The sequence below is a fragment of the Pelodiscus sinensis genome, chromosome 23 (assembly GCF_052426305.1).
Source record: "Pelodiscus sinensis isolate ZL-2025 chromosome 23, ASM5242630v1, whole genome shotgun sequence".
Classification (NCBI taxonomy): domain Eukaryota; kingdom Metazoa; phylum Chordata; order Testudines; family Trionychidae; genus Pelodiscus; species Pelodiscus sinensis.
Window position 1 is genome coordinate 5704362 of NC_143074.1, and position 24761 is coordinate 5729122.

General features: G+C 44.1%; 1 protein-coding gene and 1 non-coding gene across 9 annotated transcripts in view; one reads left to right on the plus strand and one right to left on the minus strand.

Annotated features, from left to right (window-relative positions):
- The window catches only part of TNC (tenascin C), a 100655-nt gene extending 76484 nt beyond the window's left edge, over window positions 1-24171 (minus strand). For 2 of the 8 annotated variants that reach the window (XM_075905937.2, XM_089772996.1), the window contains exon 1: window positions 23859-24169. The gene's annotated coding sequence lies outside the window, so the exon portion shown is untranslated. Of the gene's footprint in view, window positions 1-23858 lie in introns of all 8 variants that reach the window. The other 6 variants (XM_075905935.2, XM_075905938.2, XM_075905939.2 and 3 more) reach the window with 6 other exon arrangements.
- Window positions 5254-5444, plus strand: LOC149521737 (small nucleolar RNA SNORD17). The gene has a single exon (XR_016347782.1). It is a non-coding gene; the product is annotated as a small nucleolar RNA SNORD17 (small nucleolar RNA).
- Window positions 24172-24761: the final 590 nt, after the last annotated feature.

Genomic DNA, 24761 nt, shown 5'->3' on the forward strand with positions numbered 1-24761 from the left:
CCCTAGGGAGATGGTGGAATCTCCATCCCTAGAGGTTTTTAAGACCCAGCTTGACAAAGCCCTGGGTGGGCTGACTTAGTTGGGATTGGTTCTGCTTTGAGCAAAGGGCTGGACTTGATGACCTCCTGAGGTCTCTTCCAGCCCTAGGGCTCTAGGACTCTATGACAGTCTCTATGCCAAAGGATTAATGGACACAAATCAAATATTCAAAATGGTAACATACAGGAAGCAGTTGGGAAACATTTTAACTTGCCCAGACACTCACTAATGGATCTATAAGTGGCTATTCTCTTGCAAAGTAATTTCAGGAGCCAACTAGTGAGACAGACTGCGGAACTGGCCTTCACATGCAAATTTGGCACATTTACACTGGGACTGTACAAACGCGCTAACTGGATGGGCCGTTATATTCAATACCCAAAAGTCTTGGACACTTCCAGCCTACTCTATTAGCACCATTTCGCATGGACATTAATTCACAGGGGTTTTTTCACCTCTCCCTCTCCCCTCTTTTTCTGTTTTAAATGTTTGCGGTTTCTGTGCCCCTTTGTGACTCTTGCTTCACTCAGCTGCAGAAGTGGGTTGTGCCCATGAAAGCTCATGATACCATGAAACTATCCATAGTCTTTGGGTTTTTGTTTTTGTTTTTTAAAGCAAAATCTGGGTCCTCATACCTAAAGCCTGGGATTCTCAAATTACCTAGGGGATTCCAACACCTTGTTGGCATCCAAATCCCCTAGGCTACTCCTTTGAAAAATTTCAGCTGCACTGTAGAAAAGTCTGGAGATGCCAATGTTCACAGCAACCTGGTAAAGAAGTACCCTGGCTTCCCTTCTCTCCCTGTATGTGTGGGAGGAGCACATGCCGCACGCTGGTAAAAGGGTAACTGCTGCTGTGTGCACTGTCCCAAGAATCCGCAGAGACACTGGGCCAGAGGGTTCAATATTCCAAGCACCCACGGCAACTGACAAGCTCAATAGGGCCCATTGTGCTCTAGGAACTGCCGCTCTTACCGCCCCTCCAATGAGGGCAATGACTGGAAAGGAAGGTCCATCCGGAAGCCTGGGAAAGCCTTGCACGGACTCTAACGAGGGAGGTCTGCCTCCTGTTCTGAATTTCCATACATGTTTATTCTCAGCACCCAGGGAAGACATTAACAAAGGCTTTTCCCCGCTGGGAAGTTTGGTGTTAGGGGGCGGGGAAGGGCTAAATAAGCTTCCTTGCAAAGCAAGCCTACCCTTAATTTTAGGTGAGCAACCAAGTCTGAATACATGGACTCAAGTAATCCTGCTGATGAGGTCATGTGTTCCTCTGAAGGGGCCTCTTTGTGCCTCCATGCTAGTTAGCAGCGCTTTGTCTGTTATCAAGCAGCTGATTCAACTCACAAAAGCAGGGTCTTTTTAAAAAGCCTCTGGAAGCAGCGAATAAATAAATTGGCTTTTCTTTTGCTTTGTTTTCTTCAACGTAGGCAAAGAGCAAAGGGGATGCAAGAAAGAGGTGCATTGTTCACAGACGATCCTCAAGGCTCACAAATATTAATCTATTTTAAGGGATTTCTCTAGCGCCATCACTGTACACGTTTATATTGCACATTCCAGCCTGAAGGATCCCCATGTACTTTCCAAATTGTACCTAGTTTACAGGGGTCTTTCCACACCGCCACTGCAATGAGGCCATCTGGGGGTTGGAACACAGCATTCCTTCTGCACTCGTAGATTCCTAATTCAAAAGTCCTGGCTATACTCAGGGGAAGATTGACGCTGCCACAATTGATCTTCTGGAGTTTGATTTAGCTAGTCTAGTTAAGACTCACTAAATTGAACTCAGAGGGTGCTTCCATCAGTGGACAGTACTCCTGCGCCTGTAGAAGTCAACGGAAGTGTTTGCTCTTGTCAGCCTCCCTCTGTGGGGATAGTGGGGAAATGCAAATCAAGGTACCTCAACTCCAGCTACGTAATTAACGTAGCTAGAGTTGTGTATCTTGATTTGACCTCCCCCGTTAGTGTAGAACTGACCTAAGGGTTTGTGGGACAAAGTGTGTGTGGGGGGAAGTTGAAGTAGATGAATTGAAACTTTCCGAGCTTGCACTTTGATCTGCCCACTATGGTTAGCACTTCTCTGCTTGGATTAAAATGAGAACTAAGAGAATAAAGGATTTTTCAGTTTTGAGGTAAAAGAATATATTATTTTGAACACAAAAATCTCCAAACATTTCAGCAATTTGAGGAGAAAAGTTTTGGAGCAAATGAAATCTTCAGTTTCAATCATTTTAAAACATTTTTAGAATTTAAGAAAACTGAAAGTCATTTAAAACAAAAAAAAAAAAAATCAGAATGTTTTGATATTTTCAGAATTGCTTGGTTTTCCCTAAACAATTTGGCAGAAACCAGTACAAATTTGCAAAACATTTTGATGTTGTCAAATCTGAATTTGTCACATACACACACACACACACACACACACAAAAGTTTCATGTGAAAGTCTATACCTAGTTGCAACTAAAACACAGCGACCTACATCTCAGGTGGCTTTTCCAGCAGCACCATGCCCGTTAGCACCTGGGTGAGGAGTTGGCTTGTTTTAAAAGGAAAAACAGAACCATACTGAATTGCTATCAGCACTTACTACAACATCTAACTTTTCCTCCAAGCAGTAATGGTCGAGTTTTTACTCAGGTCCAGCCATGCTTAGCTGATGAGGTCTAATGGGATCAGAGTTCCAACCAGTGTTGAAAGAAGTCGCTTTACTGTATTTTACTTAATAGGATTCAAACAAAGATTCAGGGAGCTTGTAGAACAGCTGCTGTTAGACATCTGTACCTAATAGAACGATTCCACTTCACATCAGTAATTTGCTGTTGCCCTTGGTCTTGATTGGAAATACAGAGTTCACTTGCCCAGCTGGTATATTAATTTGTATGTGTTTTTTTCTCCTGTCCTCATCACTGTGGTATCAGAGTACCTTATTAGGAAGTGAGTGCTTACCAGGAGCACCATGTAAAGCTAGTGCCTGGAGGTGATCAATTTACTAGAGTTATAGACTCGACATGATCTCACTGTGTCACTGTGCCCCCAGCACACCGTGCTGCTGTACTTTGCCATTACCACCTACTTGAGAGAAAGGCCCAGCTCAATTATGATGGCACGCTGACAGATTCCAAACCATGTTGTCAATCAACAATTTTATTGTGTGTCTCATGACACCTGGAGCTCTCAGCGTCTCAGTTACTGGCGCCGTGTGTTTATGTGGCCATCTCAGCTTTCACTGAAACAGACAAGGAAGTCCCAACCCTCCTGGCTATACAGGAATAGCTAAAACCATGAACACTGGGGGCTCAAAAGCCAGAGGACTAAAAAGAACCAAATAAAAAAAAAATCTGATATAATCCAATCTTCTGATTGGGACTGGAAGGGCTAGGGGAAGGAAAGAGTGACAACTGGTTAGGGGTTTGAGAGTGCTGACATCAGTGCAGAAGATGTAATCCAAATAAGAGAAGATGCAGGAATCACCAAGAGTTCCTAGGCAGGAGATAGCCCGTCCACTAAAGAGGATGCCAAGGTTTGAGTCCTTATCTTTAGAATGCTCGGGAGCCAGGGACCAGCATATCTGAGGTTCTCGGATGAGGACCGTGTATGATGGCTTTGCTCCTTTGGTGAAGTGGAGACCTCCATTACATAGGCAAAGGCCACGAGGTGAAGAAAGTGAAGGGGGAAGCATTACTGAGCTCTTCATATAACACAAAAACCCCGTGTCACTCCCCAAAATTAACAGGCAGTAAACATAAGGAAGAACTTGTTCACACAACACAGTCAACTTGTGTGAAGGCCACAATTATAGATGGGGTCCAAAAAGAATTAGAGACATTCATGGAGGAAGGTCTGTCAATAGCTTTTAGCCACAGGGGTCAGGGATGCAACCCCATATTCTGGTTGTCCCTGTACCTCCAGCTGCCTGAAGCTGGCACTGGTGGCGGATCACTCGGCATTACCTTATTCTGTTTGTTCCCTCTGAAGCTTCTGACACCAGCCACTGTCAGAAGACAGGACAAGGGGTTAGATAGAACACGGCTGTTCTTATGTTCACCTGTGCCAGCGACTGAGCTTTCTCTGTGGCTGGTTCAAGATTATGGAATGAACGTGGCCAGGAAAAAAAGTACCATCACTCTTCTTCAGTCTGTGATCTCTAGGCCCTAGAGCAGAGGTGAGGAACCTTTTTTGGATTGGGGGCTTCTGACCCACAGAAAAATCAGTCACGGGACACAGACAAGTGAGAAACAAAGTGAGAAGCCCCTGACTGAGAAGCAGAAATACACTCCCCACGTTCTCCTCACACACCAGAGCCTAAGGGGGCCCAGGGTAATAGATTTTGTATGCTCCAGCCCTGCGAGTGGATGGTGGGGAGGCTAGCGCGCCAGTGTGGTCTCCCCAATGCTGGGCCTCAGGGGCCAGATCCAGGCAAGCCAGGGGCTGCATCCAGCCCCCAGCCCTGAGGTTCCCCACCCCTGCCCTAGAGGAAGGATATATATTGTGGTATTTAATGCATGGTAGCATTCAAGTGCTTCAGTGACTTAAAAGCCTACGGCCATTTTCAAAAGCAACCTACAGCCAGATTGTCAAAGGTATTTCAGAACCAAGAGATGCAGACTGATGCTTAATAGGATTTTCAAAGGGGCAAGGCAACTAATATCTATAGTTAGATTCTGCAGCAAATTCCATTAGGCAATTGTCTACATCTCTAGGTGCCTAAAGGCCTTCCAGAATCTAGCCCTCAATCTGCAGAACATTTCTCTTTCTCTACCCTGGTCTACACTAGGACTTTATTTTGAAATAACCTCCCTAAGGTGAATTTGTAAGCAAAGCGTCCACTCTGCCAAGCCCAATGTTTTGAAATAACGGGCCACTTAATTTAAAATCGATACTTGTACTTTTCATCAGTAGTAACACGAAATCTGGAATAGTTATTTCGAAATAGTGGTCGTGTGCATGCTCCAGTGCAGTTATTTTGAAATAACTACTCCCCAGACTAATTCTCCAGTGCTTCCTGAGGCTCTACGTCCAAGGTAGTGCATCCACATTAACAGAGCCTGCCTCAGGCTGCTTTTGAGGCTTCCCCATAATGTGGACATGCTAGTTCGATTTTGTTTAATCGGGATTTAGCCAAATGTACTAATTGCGAAATAGTTTCCTAGTATAGACATGATGGCTATGTCTAGACTGGCTTCATTTAACTTTACATGACTCCCGCGCTGAGCCAACAAACAGCTGATCAGCTGTTTGTCCGCTCAGCGCGCTAGTCTGGACGCTCCCCTGCCGACATCAAAGCCCTTTGTCGGCAGCTCCGTTATTCCTCGTGGGATGAGGTTTATCTGGGCTGCCGACAAAAGGCTTTGATGTCGGCAGGGGAGCGTCCAGACTAGCGCGCTGAGCGGACAAACAGCTGATCAGCTGTTTGTCGGCTCAGTGCAGCAGCCATGTAAATTGAAATGAAGCGGCGATTATTTAAATCGCCGCTTCATTTCCCTTTGCGAAAACAACAAATCTACATGGCTCCGTCGACGGAGCCATGTAGTTTAGACGTACCCTAAGAGTGAATGTTCTTTTTGGAGTGCTTTGCCCTCTCCCCTTATATCTCAAATGAAATTTACAATGCCAGTCTCTATTCCAGAGTGGGTTGTGTTCTATTAAACAGGATACATAGAATCATAGAACCATAGAGCTGGAAGAGACCTCAGAAGGTCATCAAGTCCAGCCCCCTGCTCTAGGCAGGACCAATCCCAACTAAATCAACCCGGCCAGGGCTTTGTCAAACCGAGACTTAAACACCTCTAGGGATGGAGACTCCACTACTTCTCTAGGTAACCCATCCCAGTACTTCACCACCCTCCTAGTTAAATAGTTTTTCCTAATATCCAACCTGGACCTCTCCCACCACAACTTGAGACCATTGCTCCTTGTTCTGCATTCTGTCACTACAAGTGCAGGGGAGAAAATATCCTTTAGACCTGACCCTATGATGCCCGTCTATCTGCTGGGACATATGGAACAGAGCACAGGGCAGGGCCATACAGCTCATTTCTGCTGTGCAGTGGCTTTTTGGTTTTGCACTGTACTAGGGGCAGTTCTTTCTTCCAGCTCACCTTCCAAGGTCAAGACTAGAGACAACATTAGGCTGTGGGGTGATGCAGAGACCCCTATATATCATGGTAAAGCTAAAACATGAACTGAATTCAAGGTGGATGGAGTTCTCCAATTTCAAACACACTATCACCGGTCAATAGTGTAGATGAGAGTTTCCCAACTAGAGATCTGCTCAGCTGTAACCAGAAAAATAAAGCTGACTCAATATGCAGGCTGGCTGGAGTCCCCAGATAACCATTTAGAGTCAGCAGGGTCTGCAGAAAACATTTATAAGCTCTGGTTTCACAGCAGCCTTGTCTACTGGTTAGAACAGAAGGCAGGATTCAGGATTACTAGCTTCTATACTATTCTATCCTAGCACTGGGCATCTTACACCAATGTGCCTCAGTTTACCCACTTACACATTTTCAAAGGGGAAAGGTGGCTAACTGGATGATTGTAAAGTGCACTGAAAAGCACTGTAGAATCCATGTGCTCACTTTTAGATACAATACTCAGCAATGCCAGTAATTAAACACATTAGAATAATTGGTGTCTGATTTCCCTGACAGGGCAACTCCTTTTTCCCCCTCCCATGCTATCTATCGCATGGGTTAGCTTTTGCATCAGAGAGGTAGTCCTGATGGGAAAATGAATAGGCAACACACCACAAAGCTACCTAGATTTAGAATGTCTCAGTGAACAATGAGAGACTGAAGACTTTGGAGCCAACATGTGGTCAGCAGACTACGAAAAGATGAATCTACTGGACTAAGTGATAACGATAACAGACCCTTTGCAGACAATTTGTAGCTGGAATAAGATCCAAACTTTGCATTTGGAGCTCATATTTTACATTTCCACAATGCCTTTGATCTGAAAGAATTCCCGCGTTCTTCGTGAACTGAATAGTAGAGTGAGTTCACATGCAGGTACACATGCACGCAAAATGCACTCTGACTCGACGGCGAAACCCGCCGGCTCTTTACCAAACATTGTTGTGTCGAGACGCCATATGCTGATGAACAGCTGGTTACTTTTGTCCAAATGTATGAAAGGTAAGAACACAACAGCCAGTTGAAACTGCAGAGGGATTTTCATTCCAGCTCTGATAATCTGGATGCTTTAGACAACAAAATATGATCAGAGTGAGCACTATTACAGAGAGATGGAAGCTCGGGAGGCAGCAATGGGAGAGCTAACTCCATTCTTCTCTTTCAACCCAGTTCCCACTGCCTCCAAAGAGGCACAGGTTACCATGAAATCCAGTCTGTGCACGAACTTGGTTTGTGAGGAGGGCCTGGTGATTTGAGCATAATTTTCTGGAAACAGGAACTTGCAAAAGAGAAACCAAACAAGCAGGTCGGTGGGGTGCTTTTAAGCTATATTGAGAATCCCCAGCAGGGTGCAAAGCACTCAGCCAAGTAGAACAATTTGCTACAAACTTGAGAAATAAAATAAAAAGGGGACTATGCATTTGCTAAAGACGATTCCCCACCCCGCTCCCAAAACTGCAAAGCAATCTTAATTCTTTCTGTACTTTCCAGGGCTGTAAGAAAAACGCCTGTGGCAGATACAGCTTAAGCAAAGAATATAGATTAGAAACAGCAGTATACACCAGCAATGTGAACAGCAATAAGGGGATGGAATTGGCGGGGAAGGGAGGACTCTGCTCTATAAACAGAAGCAGCACTATAAAAATATACCTTCTCAAAATGACACTGTGTAAACAGAAGATCTGGGTTTGCAGTTCCTTTATTTTGTCTCCTGTGACAAGCTTCCCTGCCCCTCACATTTTCAGCACAGAAGTCAGTCTGACCCTTTTTGTTTCTACAGACTCATACGGGGCTGCTTGACCCTTAAATATGGAAACAGGTCCATAAGCAGCACTCAAGGAAACTAAAAACCAGATTAGTGCCTTTTCCAATAAAAAAGCCTTTTGCAGCCAAAGCAACATTTGTGCTTAATCATAATCAATCCTACAGCCTGTACCTTTTAATAAAACCTTTCCTAATGGTAAAAATATTTGCTTACTGCTGCTCTTCCTTTAGGAGAGATGTATGCGTGGCTGGAAAAGAGCTACAGTTTCTAAACTTGCCGTTGGAAAGTTTCTTTGCCAAGTTACATTTTCTCAGGAGCTCATTTGTTTTCGGGTAGAAGTGACTTGACTTTGCATTGTTCTGAGTGCTTCACACACACAGTGGCAAACGAAGAAGTTTGTATTCTTTTCTGTATTCATCCCAGCAAACAATTGTATGCTAATTTCAAAATGCAGAGCTCTGGTTTCATTTCCCTAACCCCCAGCATTTCTTTCACAACTTTCCATATACTCTCTGCAATCCATTTCACATCGTCCAATATGGGGTTATTTCTATCAGAGCAAATGGTCAGAAACTGGGAACCAGAACTTCTGGGTTTTGGTCCTGGTTCTTTTGCTGGCTTGCTGCCTGATGCTGGGTAAGCCACAGAGCACCAATGCCTTAGCTGAGCCCAGAGACATTAAGATTCACTGTACAAGTCTGTTCTCATTTACACTCCTGGGGAGTTCCCCTGTGTTTATGCTGAGGGAAATGACAGCAGTATTTGGCCCAGTAATTCCACATAGAAGGAGTTTCCACTGCTGCTGTTCTGATCCTGCACCAATATGTAACTTACACCAGCATACACTGACTGACTTACTCTGTTAGACATGAGTGAAGCTCCCTTCTATTACAGTGTAACTCTAGCAAGGGCCTCTCTTTCCCTGGTCAGCCTTTGGGCCAGCAGCCCTCTCTTCTTGGTGAGGGGTTGGGCTTATAGCTGGTTTTCTGGTGTAGGGAGCCCGGCCACTCCTTCTGGGACTCCCTCCCTGCAGTTTCTAGCTCTGGAACTACCAATACTCTGTTGCTAACTCTTGTGCTCTGCCTTGTCCCTCCTCTCACTCTTTCCTCCACCCTCTCACTGAGGAGGGAAGGGGAAGGAGGGTACTTTTAAAAGCCTCCAGCAGGCTGGAAGTGGAGTCAGCTGGCTCCAATCTGCCTGGGCCTGCTCCCTGCCAGCTGCTCCTAATTGTCCTGCAGACCCCCCCACCCTAATTAGCAGGCCTTTTACCTTTCTTGGGCTGCCTTTTCCTCACTCTGTAGCAGCCTTGTCACATAATGTACATCTTCCTACACATCCGTTCCCTCTAGATGGGCGTATCTCATGTGACAATGGGCCACAATGCAGAAGTATGGCAAGAAATGTAACACACAGGAGTCTGTAAATTAAAATACCCTGTGTTTTACTTTAATTTACAGCTTCTTAAATACCAAAGGTTTGGGGGGAAATGTAAGTTAGATCCATTTAGACTTCTTGTCATTCAGGTTTACATGCTGGCAAGTGGAATAAAATATTTCTGAGGCCGTTTTCTCTAACATATGCCACCTTGGAGATCTACTCTCCACTTGCAATTGGACTCTCCCACAGCTGTGCTGTCTGCAAAATGCATGTAAAGTCTCACAAGAGGGTCTCAAAACTCAGCGTAGCCACATTTCTGCCATACTTTGAGCTCATTGGAGGAAGGTTATTGTCACTAAGCCAAAACCGAAGTACATATGAAAGAAGACAAGAAGGGTAAAAGTACATCAGTGTACACTCGAGCTAGGTCTACACTATAAGCTTTTTTCGGAAAAAGCTACGCAAATTGAGCGCCGCAATTTGCGTAGCTTTTTCTGATTGCTTTTCTGGAAGAGGCTTTTCCACCATTTGGCTCCATCTAGATTGGGCCAAATGACAGAAAAGCATCCTCTTTCGGAGGAGCCTTTATTCCTCATAGAGGCTACGTCTAGACTACAAGCCTCTTTCGAAAGAGGCTTTTTCGAAATAATCTTTCAAAAAGACTTCTTTTGAAAGAGATTGTCTAGACAGCAATAAGTATTTTTGAAAAAGCGAGCCACTTTTTCGAAAGAGAGCACCCAGGCAGTCTGGATGCTCTCTTTTGAAAAAGCCCTGTTTGTATTCAATAATGCCTTTTTTCGAAAGAGCACTTTTGAAAAAAGGTGTTATTCCTCATAAAATTGCTCCTCATAAAATGAGGTTTTCCGCGGTTGAAAAAACTACTATGTTCTTTCGATTTAATTTTGAAAGAACGCAGCAGCAGTCTAGACTCAGGTGAAGTTTTTTTTGAAAAAATCCCTGTAGTCTAGACACACCCAGAATGAGGTATAAACGGCTCCCTGAAAGAGCACGTTTGCTCTTCCTGCAGTCTAGACGTACCCTCATGCTCCTCCAATCCAGTGTCCAGACCACCCAATGGGGTCCAGGCCTCCCAAGCCAAACAAAGTTTCCTCCTTAGTGACACCAACTGAGCATTGTTTCACAGATTTATGGAATCGGAGTATTTTACTTCCAAATCACCCACAGAGGCATGTGGGTTACAAAATGCAATAGTGGTCCTGCCTGGCATCCTTTGAACTTGATGTGAATCATTTCTGAAGCAGTCTGCACTTTTGTACTTATTTGGTCATGAGGCAGTGTGGGGGGCAGCTGCTCCACACTGGCCATGAAGGGGTTAAAGCATGCTGGGAAGCGCCTGTGTGGAGCCCTAGTCAATGAGGGAGAGGCTTTTAAGTATCCAATCAGGGTGTAGCTTGCTGGGGCAGCCCTGTATAAAAGGAGCTGCCAAGCAGAGAGTGAAGAGTTAGGTCCTGACCATGGAAGGTGCAGGACCTGGTTGTCATAGAAGGGCAGTGCTGGGCTGGCCCAGGGGACCTAGAGAGGGAAGCTGCAGCCTGATACCTGCCAGGCTGTGGCCTTCCTACAAGAGCCAGGAGGGTGCAAAGGGTCACAGGGGAAGTGGCCCAGGGAACAGAAGGCAGTGAAGGGGGGTACAGGAAGGCAGGACAAGGCTGCCGCCAGAGAGTCCCTAGGTCAGGACCCAGAATAGTGGGCAGCCCTGGGTCTGCCCCTTTTCCCCTTGCCACCAAGGTGTGGCTGATATAGACTCTGACTTGCTCCTGAGACAAATCAGACAATAACGATTGCTGAAGGGGGCAAGAGACCACTATTCCCATGGGGGTAGGGGACTAGACTCGATGACCTCTCGAGGTCCCTTCCAGTCCTAGTATTCTATGATTCTGGGCACTGCTGGAGGGATGCCATGATCCGGGAGCAACGTGGGTCCTGAACAAGAGCATGGAGTGCAGACAAGGGAGACACCACCCAGACAGGGATATGCAGAGGTACCAGCAGGGGGCGATGAAGTGGTGAGTCCTGCCCCATGACAGCCAGTCATCAAGGACTGAAACTACGTCTCCATCACGGGTGTTTTTTTGGTGTAAATTCAATCACGGTCAACTTTCAAATGGAAAAAACACTGGGTGAGCAAGATAGCCAATGCAGCGGACCGGCCGAGAGGATGACAGATCAGAAAAGATGTTGGACGGAGTGAAGAAAAGAAGCAGGGCTACAGAATAAGGGACATAAACAGCCAGACTCATTGTATTTAAGTGACTTGATTTTCTGTTTGTCCCCCGATCTGCCATTATATTGCGTTTTCCAGGGTTCCTCCCACTTCCGCTGCCCCAGAGAACCTGTGTGACGAGGAGCAGAGCCGCCTGGATCCGTTATAAGTGCACAATAAAGTTTCACTGCTCCAGAGGAAAGCACTTAAACCTACAGCATCCTACCAATGTGCTGTCACCGGGGATTTCTTCCCAACCACATTTTGATGCATAATTTGTGCCATGAATGTGGAGCAAGGCTTACCATAAACAGCCATCTGACCACATGCTTAGGCTGAGCAACCACAGTGCCTGAACACACAGAGCAGCAGTATTCACTGAAAGGTCTTTAGACTTAGTGCTTTGTTCCCTTTCCTCCACCACCTCTCTCAAGAGGATGCTTCCTCAGGTGGCCATTTTGTCTGCACCTTTAAAAATAATCTTCGCCTTTGACCGTTTTACTCCGTAGGCATGAGAAGCTTTCAGAGCAGTCTACAAGACCATCACCCTTAAGGCATTCAAATCTCAACTCAAACCCACCAAGGAGACGCTGAAACTAAATTAATTTTCCAACTTGTATCAGCAAGATAGAGGAACAACTAAGGCTACATCTATACTATGAGTTTTCTTGGCAAAAAATATGCTAATGAGGGACTCATTTGTGTGAGTCACAATCTCATTTGCATATTTTCTGCCAATCCATTTTTTTTTCACTAGGGGTTTTTGCACAAAAACAAGCAGTGTGGGCATTTTCTTTTTGCGCAATAGCCCCTTTTCCCACAAGATCGGTATACCTCCTTTTAGGGGCATAAGGATCTTGCAGAAAAAGAGGGTTTTGCACAAAAAGAAAATGCCCACACTGCTTGTTTTTGCACAAAAACCCCTAGTGAAAAAAAAAATGGATCGGCAGAAAATATGCAAATGAGATTGTGACTCATGCAAATGAGTCTCTCATTAGCACATTTTTTTGCCGAGAAAACTCATAGTGTAAATGTAGCCTAAGAGTAATTCTCATGATATTCTGAGTCTTGTGATATTTGGTATTTCTTCTAAAAATCAACTCAATCACATTATCTAAAAAACCCCACATTATCTAAAGAAAAACCCCCGCAGGTTTTTCAGGTTTTGTTTAAATAAGTTTCTAGCCTTCTAGCTGCAGGAAAAAGCTTGAAAGTAGGAAGACCGCATGACTTAAAGGCTCAGAAATTGTAAGAGAAATAAAATGAGTCCCTTCTTTTGCCCCATTCTCATCATTTTCTGGCCAAGTTCATGGTTTTCGAATGCCTGGGGTCAGCAATACTGGTGAGGGTGTGTAAAAACAAAATGGAGCTTGCATGACCACTAACTATGAACACATTTCACGCACATGGAACCCCTTACGCATATTTTGGGTGTCTGGTTCCTTTTCCTGTGTTCTAAGATTTCCAGGGCCTCTTTCCTCACAGACAGTGGTTTAAATTGGGAGTGACCCCCACACTAGCCTAATGCACTGTGCTAGAATTACAATGGTGAAAAGGAGAGCATTGTTTGATTAATAGCACGTCTTCACTTTCCCTTTTTATTACACTGAAAACATAACAGCTGTGCTTTTTAAAAACACTTTTGTAATTATGCTAACACTTGCCGTTAGGGAGGAGAGCATGTAATATTCATTTACATTTCAATGAATGTTCATGTTGCAGAAAGCTGTGGTTATGCTCCTGCCCTGCCTATAGATACAACATGCCCAATTCATCCCTCCAATCAACCCCATCAGAGGACTTGTCTTGCGGTCGTGTCTGTTATTTCACAGGACATGGGCTCCTATGAAAACTATAGTATGTTATCAAGTGGAAAGAGTTACACTGAAGCCAGGACATATTACATACATGTTGCTAAGAGTATAAAGGTGAATAGTGTTACATAAGTGTAACCGCCACCAGGTGGATTTGAACCTGGGACTTCTGAAGTTTAGTGTAGGAGCCTCTACCGCTTGAGCTAAAAGCCAGTTGGCTCTCAGCCCAGCCCCTAGAGCAGTGTTTCTGAAAGTGCTCTGCAAAATCCCTTTGAGAAACACATTAACTGGCTGCCCCAGTTTGTTTATTTACTGGCGCCGCGTCCACGGAGCCTTGCGGCTCCGATTGGCTCCATTTCAACCTGTGCAGCCAAGGGGAGCCGCGGGAAGCGGCGTGGGCCGGGCCACCGCTTCCCGCGGCTCCACTTGGCTGCAAAGAGTGAAACGGAGCCAGTGGCAGCCGTGAGGCTCCGTGGCCGCGGCGCCAGTAAATAAACAAACCAGGGAGGGCCAGTTAATGTGTTTCTGAAAGGGATTTTGCAGCGCACTTTCAGAAACACTGCTCTAGAGGGCTCTTGTTCTTATCTGTTGCTGTAAGTGGTCCAAGTGCCACTGCATTGGACAGTGATCCACACGAGATATGTGGGTGACATAAGCACTGGGAGATAACATTCATCCGGTGGAGGTCCTCCGTTGAAACTAATCAGTGCCCACTGTCCAGGGATGAAATTAACCAAGGATCTTTAAACTACTTCCCAGGGTCACAAAGCCAGCATGCAATTATCTAACATCCCATTCCATAAGCCAAACATTCCACTATCCTTTCTTTGTGGAAGGATCTTTGTATATAGAGGCCAATGAAATAGTATTCTTCTTTCTGATTTAGCTGTAACTAGAGAACACAATTAACACACTTGTGCATTGGCCTGGAAAAAGCCGCAGCATTTAAAAGATATCAGTGGCAATTGGTTGAGAGGCAGAAGGCTATTTTAAGTAATGATTGTGGTTATTTGTACTGCAGTTTGTAATTTTGCTTGGCTTTAACCACATAATGATTTCAGCTCTGCAGATTACATACTGGGAGGATGCTTCCCACAGACCACACCAGCTCTCAACTACATGAAGTATTATTGCGTTCTTCCCAACCCCAAGGGTACAACTCTCTCTTACTAGGTGCTGAGGTATTGAGCTGGCATCCTTCCCTTGAGACAACCCCTCACTTTATAAAGAACTGGTGGTTTACTTGGTTCATTCCATCCCTGCTGGGAACTCCTCTGTCCTTGGTACTAGCACTTTAAATTCACAGGAACATGCACATTTTACCACACATATGAGACCACAGAAGTAATTCCTAGAAGTCTGTCTTCCCCCAGGCTAGATAGTGGCTTGGCCTATTTCTGTCAGTTATCATGAAATCAAGAACTTGCTTCTTTCGAAACCCAGAATAGAGTCATAAATCCTTCCTGAGACCCTCTAGTTGATGAACAAAAATATTGTCAAGAGGGAGAGATGGAGTGGAGTCAACTCCAGAGAGCGCAAAAAAAACCCCCCAACAACCCCAAACCCCTCCAAAATCCAACCTCCTCAATGGATCAAATCCATAAAACAGTGAGGGAAATGGGCAAAGCACTTGGAAAAAATAATTGATCTTTCCTTGTTAACTCAGCTTGAAATGTTTCTTTGTACTTTGATATAAAGCAAAAGCTTTTAGCTTGTATCAGAACAGAAAATCTAGGAACACAGGCAGCTCTGAGCAAGTAGTGGATTGAGTTAATGATTGCACCCAGGCAAGAAGTCTTCAGGAACAGACACATTTTGTGCATTGGTTGGAATGTCCCTAAACGGAGGTTCTGCTGAGGGAAAGAGAGATTTGAAAATCCTGAAGGAATATCCTGAACCATTCTCTTGAGCATATTAACCAAGGATCTCTCCATTCAAGAGCTGTGTCTGTTGGCAACTTGAGCTGAGGAACCTAAGGAGGCAGGCAGGGCCAAATATAATACTAGCAGATCTCCCCTGAACTCAACACACTTAAATCAAAGGAGAAGGCCGATTGCAGTCTCTAAGATCATCAGATTGCCCATGGGAAAACCCATTCCTCACATTGCATGCAGAAAAGAAATGAAGTTCAAACAATGAAGTGAACGAAGCACAGGCCTAATATATTCTGTCCACCAGAAAACATTGAACAGACCCAGGTCTCCTCTCACACACGCTGGCTTTCCATTGGTGCAATTCCATGAGAGGTACTCCTGGCCTACATGGATGCAGGTCACATTACAATCAGGTCAACACCGGCAGCTACGTCCTGGACAAGCTGGAGTTTCTTTAGAATACAACTGGCTGGATGTTATACAAGGTGTGTTGTGCATTTGGTACTATTCAACTTCCAACTCTCCATGCAATTCTCACAGCTCCCCGGTTACTAAGACAAGTCAGTCCATAGATAAAGCAACTGAAGATAAATTGGACACTGCAGGCCTGATTCACATTTACACTAGGTCCTTTGCACCCATCTGGTAACGTTTACATATCATTTTCAAGCTTTTTCACCCACTGTCAGGCCACGTTTCCACTTCCTGCATTAGAGATCAATCTTCTGGTTCGATTTAGTGGGTCTAGTTGAGATCCACTAAATCAAATGCTAAGGGTGGCTCTGATTGGTGCTGGTACTCCTTGCAGTGACAAGGAGTAAGAGAAGCCAACAGGAGGCCTCCCACTGTGAAGATGGCACCACGCTTAAAGTAAGTCGACTCCAGCTACATATTTTACATAGCTGGAGTTGTGTAACTTAATCTGAGCTTCTAGGTCTAGTGAGGACCTGTCCTAAAACTTCTTCATACATTCAGAGTAAAGTGGCCTTAGAATACTTGAGAATCAGGTCCTGTCCCTTTAAAATAACTCTATTAACTCAGAGCCAGACTGTAAATGCCTTAGTCACAATTGTGAGCCATTACACCTAATGGGCATGTGTGTGGTTGACCACCAATGTGAGGAAAGGGTTCACAGTCTGGTTGTAAGAGATCCCAAATGAATCAAAACAAATGACTGATGGGTATAAACTGTCTTTTCCACAATGCCCATGACAGTGCTTTATCGAGGGTAATGTAATCAGTAAAATAAGATCAGCAGAGCAGGGACATAGCTTCAGAGATGTGACCCTGTTCAGAGTCCAACTGAGAATGTCCCGCAAGAGGAAATCCATTTCCAATCCATTTTGGCCTGTCACACTCTTTGGCTCCTGTACCCTTTCTATCAAACCTGGCAGCACAATAATTAAGTTATCAAGAGGTCGCTAGAATTGTGAGCCTATGGGGAAATGACACTTTGATTGCTTTCCTGGAAAGCAGTGTGCTTAGCGGTGCTTATGTACCACGGTGTTGGATACCTTAGAGATGCCGATACCCATCATGACGTCCACTGGAAGGGTGGGTGTGAAGGGAAGCAACCCCATGGACCAGAGGATTGAGGGGCCTGAGCATCAGAGTGAAAAACATTACACCCCCTCTAAGACAATTCTACAGAGTGGAGACTCAGGTCCACAGAGTTAAACTTGAAGATGAACTCCCTAGTTCATCAAGAATCTTTAAAGCGTGTGCTTAAATTGCTCTGGTGAACTAGGGCAGACTATCACATGTGTTTGGCCAAATCACAGCCACTACACCATGGGTGGGGAACCTCAGGCCCAGGGGCCATATATGGTCCCTGACTTGCCTGGATCCAGCCCTCAAGGCTCAGGGCTCCTCCCCCCAGTATTGGGGAGCCCACAACAGTGCTCCAGCCTGCCCCTATGGGGGGCTGCAACACACAAAATCTACTAGCATGGGCCCCCACGGCTCTGCTGTGTGAGGAGAATGTGGGGAGTGTTTTTCTCCTTCTCATTTGGGGGCTACATCAGTGAAGGTTTTAGGGATTTTTTGCTTTGCACTTGTGTGTGGTCCCTGACTGATTTTTTCTGTGGGCCCTTTGCCCAATGCTTTTCAAAGGAAAATAACCAGTTTCAGGACCCCTTCATGAGTCCTCTTGAAAAACTGCAGTCTAAGGGTGTGTCTAGACTACAGGGTTTTGTCAAAAAAAGTGGACTTTCGTCGACAAAACTATACCTGCATCTACACTACCGCTGCATTCTGTCGACAGTAAGTCGACAGAATGAGGCAGTTTTGTCAACGGCGGTAAACCTCATTCTACGAGGAATAATGCCATTTAGTGACAGAGTTCTGTCGACAAAAGGCGCTATTGCATCAACACTGTGCTGTTTCAAAAGAGAGCGTCTAGACTCTGTCGAAAAAGCGGCTTGCTTTGTCGACAGAACTGGCTGTAGTCTAGACGCTTTTTCGACAGAGGCATTGTCAACAGTATCTGTCAACAAAGCCTCTGTTGACAAAACCCTGTAGTCTAGCCATACCCTAAATGTCTATGCAATCCACCTCTTGCAAGATCTATACCTCAGCAAGGGGATGGGCAAGGTATCTAACAGATACCCTGATGGGCCTTTTTTATTTCTAAGACTTGCTTGTTGTTTATCTCTGTATTAAAAGGATTAATTTTCCAGCACCATATTCTTCTTAGACAAATGCTAAAAAGGATATGTTTTCCAGCCATGAAACAATATCATTTTTGTTAGAGCTTTGGAAACGGAACAGCTATATGAATTGAAGAAAGCTTCCTTTCTGTTCCTCATGTAGTTCTGTTGAAAAGGAAAGCATTTTCTGTGTGAGTAATCTTTATGAGTAGCCACCAGTGCTCCCCTATTGCTGAGGAAGAATGGCTAATACGTGATGGATGACCGAATGAAAACTTGGCAAAGTTGCTCTCCATTTGCTGAAGAATACAAAATGCCTGGGGCTCTTTGCACACAGGGATTTTCTGGTTAGAAGTTCTTAAAACTTGGCAACAGCCAAGATTAGTTTTATTGAAACTACAGTGGCAATACTATTAAGGATGTCAATTTGAGGATATTTCTAATGGCTGAGTCAACTGGGAATGAATTTGTCTTTTGAATCCAACTTACAAATAAGCCCGTTATATGTAAGGGGGATGGAGGTAGATGCGACATAATTTCCATTGGCTCCATAGTCCAGGGAGCAATATCTGACTTGTGATTTGTTGTGCAGTTTTGAGCTATGGCCTCAGCTGATGTAAGGTAGCCTAGTTCTTACAGAGGCCATGTAGCTACATTGATTTATATCCGGTGTGGATATGGCCCTAAATTGCTTGGTTTCTTAACAGTGGGATTTGGACCTGGAGAGGAGTCCTATGATGATATATGTATAATCCAAATCACATTGATGTTGCAATAGCTTTTCTCCTAGGGTATGTCTAGACTGCATCCCTCTCTCGGCAGAGGGATGCAGGTTAGGCTGGTCGACATTGCAAATGAGGCAGGAATTTAAATATCCCGTGCCTAATTTGCATAAAAATGGCCAACAGGGGGATCTGTCGAGAAAGTGCTAAGTCAGCAAAATGCAGTGGCCATTTTTATGCAAATTAGGTGCGGGATATTTAAATCTCTGCCTCATTTGCAATGTCGACCTGCCTAATCTGCATCCCTCTGCCAAGAGAGGAATGCAGTCTAGACATACCCCTACTTACTAATGCAAGAAAAAGACCATAGGTAAAGGTGTGTGTGTGGGGAAGGTTCTGCACAGCACTATGGACTTCATAATACACCTTCCTTATACAACCAAACATCATGCTAGGCCAACAGATAGCTCTTGTGTCCCAAAGAATTCCCTCTCACTCCTACCCCAACCATTTGTGCACCTTAGTTCCATCACCCTTAGTGGGATTTGATTTGCTGGAGGAATGTCCAGGTTTTAATATTTCCCACTTGCAGAAGGCATTCAATTTCAACTTGGATTGACTGGAGGGAGGAACGCACAAGCAGACAGTGCGCTATTTACAGGGATGTTTAATCAGTACACACCCCACAGCTCCATGGAACCTTAAATAGCTCAGTAATGTAACTGAGAATTGTTCATTTTGTTCCTTGCTGGCATTTTTCTTCTTCAAACAACTGTCTGCTTCTTTCGTTTCAGCCTCAGAAAGTGCTATTAAAGCCATCAGTAATAAGAATGTTTCTGTTTGGGAAAGGTTCTGGGGAATAGTGAATCTCACTATGACCTGGTCTATACTAGGCCAGGAAGGTCGGCTTAAGGTATGCAACTTCAGCACGTAAACTGTGTAGCTGGAGTCAGCTTACCTTAAGCTGAGCCTTGGTGGCATCCACACTCCTCACATCCAAATGCTCCCCTTGGCTTCCCTTACTTCTTTCAAAAGGAGGAGTACTGGATGCCGGTGGGAGCAGCCCTCAGAGTTTGATTTAGCCGGTCTATACTAGACCGGCTAAATCAAACACCAGAAGATCAAGCTCTTGAGCATCGATCTCCCGGTAAGTATTGATGTGTCCTATATGTATACATAACACCTAGCACAAAGAGTATGTAGTCATACTAGTAATGTAGTCATAACAACAATAGCTTGTTAAGATGTCTGATCCAAAGTCTATTGAAGGCAATGGTCCTAGGCAGTAACACTAAGGGGTGCAGTAGCACTTCCTGTCTTGAAGTAGTAATAGCAAGCCAAATATATGGTTTCTGCCTTCATCACTATGGACCATGATAGTTGATTTCAGACCATTGCAAGTCCTTTCCAGCCACTGAAAACACTTTATCAATGAGAATAAGTCCTACAGCTCAGCATTGATCCGCAACCGTTATCTTCACTCCATGGCTCAGGGACTCAAGTTTATTTTCAGGCACAAATCTAGGTCCTCTTTTTCCTGGTCCTAAAAAGATTTGTATTGTCTGTCACAAGCTTTCCAACCCTGGAAAATCATGTGAGCCTGGTCCATAAAATCATGACATTCTGATTCCCTACTTCCTTTGTAATGTTCTTTCTGGAACCATGCTACAGCTATTATCTGGAATGAGATATTAGTGATTTGCGAGATCTTCAGGCTTATATCATTCATAAGTTATTGGTTTTATGACCGTCACAGTTCCTGCGACGGTGCTGCTTAGAAAAAAAAGCCATAGAAGGATTTAAATTAGGTAGATGGGGGGAAACAAGATGGTAAATCAGAACATATTGTACAGACCAATATCTTACAGCCTGCCAGAGTTCAAAATAAATTCTTTCTACCATTGAGAGAATGAAATTCCTAATTTTCCAGTGGTATAAATCATGCAAGTCTAACCCTGGAGGTTTATGGGCTATTAACCCTTAAAACTGTCATTGGCTCTTTACTTAGCAGTGCCTTTATGGCACATGTCCAGGGCTGAATATATCAAGTCCCAGATTTCAGACTGGAGTAATTTTCAACCTCCCTGCGTCTCTTCTATTTAATTATCTGTGGAGTTTGTAAGGCAGACAAATGACTATCTGGGAAGGAGGCAGAAACCACCCTGACACTTTCATTTGTGTCCAAGTTCAAATTGGAACCCAGATCTTATGCAGTAAGAAGTTTTCTACACTCTAATTATAATTAAAGTCACCTTAGCAGCTCTGTAAGGGTGAGATTATGTAATGCTAGGCACAGGAGATACCTGATATAAGCCCACATTCTTCATTGTCAATTCATGCAACCCAAAATACCAAATTAATACGTAACACTTTCCAATATGCCTCACATGTCAAAGTCATAGAGGTCTAGACAAACATTAGATGAGCTATGTGTAGTATCAGAAGAGTAGCAAACAGCTGTAAGTGGGTGGCCATTATTTTGCATGAGAAAATCCTTGGAGGTTACGGAGCTGCTAAGCTTTAAACTTGAAACCACCACAGTATTTCAAGCCCATTTTCAGTTCAGTATTTTGTCTTTCTTCTGGGACAGCAGATAGAAAGGAGAGTATGGAATCTACCCTGAGAAGCAGAGACTCTTTTGCTCTCTAATCTGGTCCCGCTTATCCCTAAGCAAAAGAATATCTGTCATCAAGAGAGCTTTGACAGTCTTTGTAAAGCATCCCAGAACATCTGCACCTATAAAAGAGTCCTTTGGTTTATTATAGGGATTTGAGAAAGGTCAGGTTTAGGGAGGATAAGCTACCATTGTCTAACTTCAAAACCAATAGAAATTCCAGGTGGGGTAACATGATAGTCAAGGTTAACTGCAAGTATTTTTGGGGAGGGAGACAGCCAATAGCCTAACCAGAGTGTGGCAGGGCTAGGAAAAGAAGGGCTTTTCCCTATAAAAATTACACACTCTGGCCAAAGTTAGAGTAACTATGGGAAGTGCTTCTGAGCCACATTTTATGGGCCATCTAGGAGCATTAACTCAGAGGAAGGACTGAAGGTTTTTTAGAACTCCCTTTATTGGTGCTAGTTCAGCAATACGTACTGTCTGATGCCTCTCGCTAGATAACACCAACTTCGCTGTCAGACAAGACTCAAAGCTATAATATGCAAGATACATGCTTTTCTGTGGATCATGGGGCTCTTCCATTGCTCGCAAAGCATCAATACAGTAACTAGAAAAGCCTCTTCTCTAGCATGAAAGGAGACAGAGGATGAAATTAATGAAGAGAAAATCTAGCACGTGAATACTAGTTTGCAGCTGACAATGAATGCAAAGGGGCCAATGAGGGAGTGGGCAGGCCAGGGTCCTTTGAATAATCCTTTCTTACTCTGCTCTTTTACAGCTGCTAATCCCCATGTTCATTTCAGATGCAAGCTCTTTCCTGGGCTGGTACAGGAGAGGTGGAACAACCGCCGCATGAGACAGACTATGAACTCTCCCATTAGTAGTGTGTCCAAAATTCACCACCAGTGAAAAATGCAGTGAGGTTAGACTGGTTGATTTGAATTGACCCTATTGATTTAATCAAAAAAAAAATGTAATGTTTAAGCTTTATTACTTAGAAATGTGAAATGAAAAGACACAAAAGAGAAAACTCTCATTCTATGTCTAGGTCTCTCTTTAGTTCTCTGTTATAAAAGTGTTCCAACACTTGCTAAAGCATCAAAGAATACATCCCATTTAAAGGCTCTGGTTTTGAAGTATTACAGGGTACATATAGGTATAGAATCACAGAATCATACAATCCGAGAGCTGGAAGAGACCTCAGGAGTCATCAAGTCCATCCCCCTGCCCAAAGCCGGACCAACCCTAACTAAATCATCCTGGTACCCTAGCTAAAACCTCCTGATACATGTTAGAGCATGTTTGCTAACATACTTAACATGTGCAGTTATATGTTTTCCTCTCTACTACTTTATTCCAGCAACTGTAGGGGAAGTTTAAAAATGAACATTCATAAAACGCATTTGCTAAATGCGGGGGGAGATATTACATCAGACTTTCTGCCCTATTCATTGGATAACTGCAGAATATTGGCTTTTGTTCTAGCGTCTGTATAAATTGAAGAGTTGGTAAAGAATACATTCTTATGCCACTGGACAGTGTGTGTGACTAGAGACATGTCCTGGTTTTCTATTTATGCCAGACAGAATGAACATAACATTTTACCTGCCCAGTGCAATGACAGTTTTGTCAAGGTGAAAAGACTCGCCAGGAATCAGTTCTGCCAACTAACCAGACATTAAGTTGTACAACATGTAAGAAAAACACTTCAAAAGATTTAACTGCAGAAAGTAGGACTCAGCGATCACACAGAGTCAAGTATTATAATCTTCTCTCTCAGTCATACCAATTTAGGTCAATAAGATCATCGCTTAGGGTTACCACAAAACTGTGATGCACAGAGAACTGGTTAAGCATAACAAAGTAACTCTGATTAGCACTCAGTGTGGCCCTTTTTTTTTTTACCTAGCATGCTAGCAGAATTTCAACCCTCTACTCTGGAGTCCCCTTACCCTGTTTTAAATACTTAGTAATAAAATACCAGCTGTGTCTGTCTTTGTCTTTTGTTCCCCAGTACAGAGTCAGATGTCACTGGAAGAAACTGGAGCTCAGTGGAGGGGGGAGGAAAAAAATGTGCACAAGCGTGAGTGTAAGTGGCCAGTTAAAAATTTAAACCTTTCCAAATCTTTTCACTTCATACATCACAGTCTAGCGATGGGAATGATTTGAAGTGTCTCAGAATTAGAAGTGGGGTTAGCTTTCCTATGGGGGACACTTTCTTTAGTTGCCTGAGTAGCAAAATACACCTGAGGAATTCCACTTCAAGCAGATGTGCATTTTGTACCCACCTTGTCATCTACATTTTGTCTGCATTTCCACAGAATCTAGCACTCAACAATCCCAACACTCATTCATTCATTGGTTCATTCATTCGATCAAGCCAATGCCATTGAGACAATCATCTGATTATATCAGACACCAGAAAATAAAAACAGACTGAACACATGCACACTTCATGAAAAAACATTCCCAGATGAGATCTTCTGGCAGTTCACAATGAATAAAAGCCGTGACTGTAAAGTTCACTAGGGCAGATTCTATGATTGAAGCTTAAAAATAGAAAAAGCTCCTGGGCTTTTTTTGTTGTTGCTGCTGTTCTTTTGGGGTTTTTTAGATTTAACAATTGTCTGATGAAGCAGACTTACCTTACAAGCTTTGATATGACTCAGATCCTACCACGAGCAGCCTCCATGAAATAAATAGGATGTAAAAGTCAGCCACTGCCTTTCCACTTTGTTGCTGTCCTGTCAAAACTGAGGAAAAGTTGTCTTGTCTTACAGTCTGTGTGTATCTGAGCGAGAGGGAGAGGTTTGACAGTATGGCAAACTGTGGCCAGAGCAGCCAGCTTCTGCCTGGTTTTTATAGCTGAGCTAGAAGCTCTGATCCTTGTCTCATTCCACTGTAATGGGATGCCTCAAGGCAAGCTTTCCACGGTTTTTTTTCTCCCCCTTTCAGTTGGCGAATTAAAGGAACAGCCTCCAGAGTCCCTCTGGAGCGTGGGTTAGCTTGTGAAACACACACACGCACACACACACACACACATTCACGCACACACACAAAGGTATTTGCATGAGTTTATGGCTAAAGAAGGAAACCCCCAGCTTCACGAGGGAAAAAAAAAAGTCAGCACAGGGCAAGTGACTCAGAGAGAATATTTTCCTTACAGCATCAGCAAAGTATATTGTCAGAGTTTTTAGTGTCTCTCCCCCCACAACGCCACCCCCCATTATTAATATTGTGAAACAAACTCCAGTCAGGGTGTCCTGCAGAGTCCGGGTCCAATGGTACCTCTCACACATCCCAGCCCCGTCAGCCTCTGTAAATCAGCCAGACGTCCCTGGATTGATGCCCGTTTACACCAGATGAGGAGGAGGCCCAGGGAATTGCAACCTTGCATGTCTCATTAACAAATGTCTCTGGGCTGCTGCAAACTCAAAGGCTGGGTGAAGGGGGGGAAATCAGGGGAGCAAAGTCTGAGCTGAGCTCCGGCCAGACGCCTTGGAAAGGACGGAGAAAAGAGAAGCCTTGTCTTTCTTCTCAGGAGCCAA